We start from the raw sequence: 3,797 nt of genomic DNA on the forward strand, positions 1-3,797 counted from the left end.
AAAATGGAGAAATTAAGATTTTCCCAGAAAAGCAAAAGCTGAGAGAGTTCTTTACCACTAGACCTGACCTGTCCCATAAGAAATGCTAAAGGGAGTCCTTCAAGTTAAAAAAAAAAAAAGATGGTAGAAAGCAGCTTGAAGCTATATGAAAATATAAGGTTCTCCAATAAAGGTAAATATATGGACAATTATAGTAAACTGTACTGTTGTGATTTTTGGTGCATAAAATTAGAGGTGAAAATCCAGCAAAAAAGATATAAATCGATGTTAATAGGTATACAACAAATAAGACATAATTTTTGACATTAATGACATGAAGTGGGGGGATGGAGCTGTAGAGGATAGAATTTTTGTACATGATTGAAATTATCAGTTTAAAATAGAATGTTACGGGAACTTTCTAGAACGTTCAGTGAAAAACGGAGAAGCGGTGGCTGCCTGAGCTGCGCCCAGCAATGTGCTCCTTCCTGCTCCCCCACACTGACCTCAACCCCCTCACCGGCTGTAGAAAATGGTGAAAGAAACTACTTACTACATTTTGGGGGTCAAACCCAATGCCACCCAGGAAGAATTGAAAAAGGCTTACAGGAAATTGTCTTTGAAGCACCACCCTGACAAGAATCCAAATGAAGGAGAGAAGTTTAAACAGATTTCTCAAGCTTATGAAGTGCTCTCTGATGCGAAGAAAAGGAAATTATATGACAAAGGAGGAGAACAGGCAATTAAAGAAGGTGGAGAAGGTGGTGGTTTTGGCTCCCCCATGGATATCTTTGATATGTTTTTTGGAGGAGGAGGAAGGATTCAGAGAGAAAGGAGAGGTAAAAATGCTGTGCACCAGCTCTTTGTAACTTTAGCAGATTTGTATAATGGTACAACAAAAAAACTAGCTCTGCAAAAGAATGTGATTTGCGATGAATATGAAGGCCAGGGTGGTAAGAAAGGAGTGGTAGAATGTTGTTCCAATTGCTGAGGTACTGGAATGAAAATAAGAATTCATCAGATAGGACCTGGAATGGTTCAGCAAATTCAATCTGTGTGCATGGAGTGCCAGGGCCATGGGGAATGGATCAGTCCTAAAGATAGATGTAAAAGCTGCAATGGAAGGAAAATAGTTTGAGAAAAGAAAATTCTAGAAGTTCATATTGACAAAGTCATGAAAGATGGCCAGAAGATAACATTCCATGGTGAAGGAGACCAAGAACCTGGATTGGAACCAGGAGATATTATCATTGTTTTAGATCAGAAGGACCATGCTGTTTTTACTAGGCGAGGAGAGGATCTTTTCATGTGTATGGACATACAGCTGGTTGAAGCACTGTGCAGCTTTCAAAACCAATGTCTACTCTTGACAACAGAACAATTGTCATTACCTCTCATCCAGGTCAGATTGTCAAACATGGAGATATCAAGTGTGTGCTGAATGAAGGCATGCCAATTAATTGTAGACCATATGAAAAGGGTTGCCTAATCATCAAATTTAAGGTAAACTTTCCTGAGAATGGCTTTCTCTCTCCTGATAAACTCTCTTTGCTGGAAAAACTCCTACCTGAGAGGAAGGAAGTAGAAAAGACTGATGAAATGGACCAGGTAGAACTGGTGGACTTTGATCCAAATCAGGAAAGATGGCACCATTACAATGGAGAAGTGTATGAGGATGATGAACATCACCCTAGGGGAGGTGTTCAGTGTCAAACCTCTTAATGGGGCCAGTGAATAACACTGCTGGCATTTTATATGCAGTGATGAATGAGTGAAGGACTATAATCATAGCTCACTACTTGCTGTTGTTGTTGTTTTAATATTCAACTATAGAAGTGTTTTAAAAGTTAAATGAAGAGTAAAAAATATAAAAGCTCTGACTTTGCCCTGTATGTATGATGACTTCAGTGTGCAAGATACGTTTAATACTTGTAAAAACTACTTTTAAAAAAAAATCTCCCCATGAGGTCCCAATAGTTCATTTTTGCTGTTAATTCCCTTGCTTTTGGGGATGTGTCAAGTAAGAAATTTCTGCGGCTGAGGTCAGAGAGGTATTTTCCTGCTTTCTCCTCTAGAGTTTTGATGGTTTCCTGTCTCCCGTTCAGGTCCTTTATCCATTTTGAGTTTGCTTTTGTGAATGGTGTAAGAAAGTGGTCTAGTTTCATCCTTCTGCATGTTGCTGTCCAGTTCTCCCAGCACCATTTGTTAAAGAGACTGTCTTTTTTCCATTGGATATTCTTTCCTGTTTTGTCAAAGATTATTTGGCCATACTTTTGTGGTCTAATTCTGGGGTTTCTGTTCTATTTCATTGGTCTATGTGTCTGTTTTTGTGCCAATATCATGCTGTCTTGATGATGACAGCTTTGTAGTAGAGGCTAAAGTCTGGGATTGTGATGCCTCCTGCTTTGGTCTTCTTCAAAATTACCTTGGCTATTCGGGGTCTTTTGTGGTTCCATACAAGTTTTAGGATTGCTTGTTCTAGCCTCAAGAAGAATGCTGGTGCAATTTTGATTGGGATTGCATTGAATGTGTAGATAGCTTTGGGTAGTATTGACATTTTAACAATATTTATTCTTCCAATCCATGAGCATGGAATGTTTTTCCATTTCTTTATATCCTCTTCAATTTCCTTCATAAGCTTTCTATAGTTCTCAGCATACAGATGTTTTACATCTTTGGTTAGCTTTATTCCTAGGTATTTTATGATCCTTGGTGCAATAGTGAATGGGATCAGTTTCTTTATGTGTCTTTCTGATGCTTCATTATGAGTGTATAAGAATGCAACTGATTTCTGTACATTGATTTTGTATCCTGCAACTTTGCTGAATTCATCAGTTCTAGCAGACTTCTGGTGGAGTCTATCGGGTTTTCCATGTATAATATCATGTCATCTGCAAAAAGTGAAAGCTTGACTTCATCTTTGCCAATTTTGATGCCTTTGATTTCCTTTTTGTTGTCTGATTGCTGATGCTAGCTAGCACTTCCAACACTATGTGAAACAACAGCGGTGAGAGTGGACATCCCTGTCGTGTTCCTGATCTCAGGGGGGAAGCTCTCAGTTTTTCCCCATTGAGGATGATATTAGCTGTGGGCTTTTCATAAATGGCTTTGATGATGTTTAAGTATGTTCCTTCTATCCCGACTTTCTCGAGGGTTTTTATTAAGAAAGGATGCTGAATTTTGTCAAATGCTTTTTCTGCATCGATGGACAGGATCATATGATTCTTATCTTTTCTTTTATTAATGTGATGTATCACATTGACTTGCGAATGTTGAGCCAGCCCTGCAGCCCAGGAATGAATCCAACTGAATGGGAAAAGATATTTGCAAATGACATATCGGACAAAGGGCTAGTATCCAAAATCTATAAAGAGCTCACCAAACTCCACACCCGAAAAACAAATAATCCAGTGAAGAAATGGGCAGAAGACATGAATAGACACTTCTCTAAAGAAGACATCCAGATGGCCAACAAGCACATGAAAAGATGCTCAACATCGCTCCTCATCAGAGAAATACAAATCAAAACCACACTCAGATACCACCTCATGCCAGTCAGAGTGGCCAAAATGAACAAATCAGGAGACTATAGATGCTGGCGAGGATGTGAAGAAACAGGAACCCTCTTGAACTGTTGGTGAGAATGCAAACTGGTGCAGCTGCTCTGGAAAATAGTGTGGAGGTTCCTCAAAAAATTAAAAATAGATCTACCCTATGACCCAGCAATAGCACCACTAGGAATTTACCCAAGGGATACAGGAGTGCTGATGAACAGGGGCACTTGTACCCCAATGTTTATAGTAGCACTTCAACAATAG

General features: G+C 39.2%; 1 pseudogene; it reads left to right on the forward strand.

Annotated features, from left to right (window-relative positions):
• The first annotated feature begins 511 nt into the window (after positions 1–511).
• Positions 512–1,701, forward strand: LOC115503050 (annotated as a pseudogene).
• Positions 1,702–3,797: the final 2,096 nt, after the last annotated feature.

The sequence above is a fragment of the Lynx canadensis genome, chromosome E2 (assembly GCF_007474595.2).
Source record: "Lynx canadensis isolate LIC74 chromosome E2, mLynCan4.pri.v2, whole genome shotgun sequence".
Taxonomy (NCBI): Eukaryota; Metazoa; Chordata; class Mammalia; order Carnivora; family Felidae; genus Lynx; species Lynx canadensis.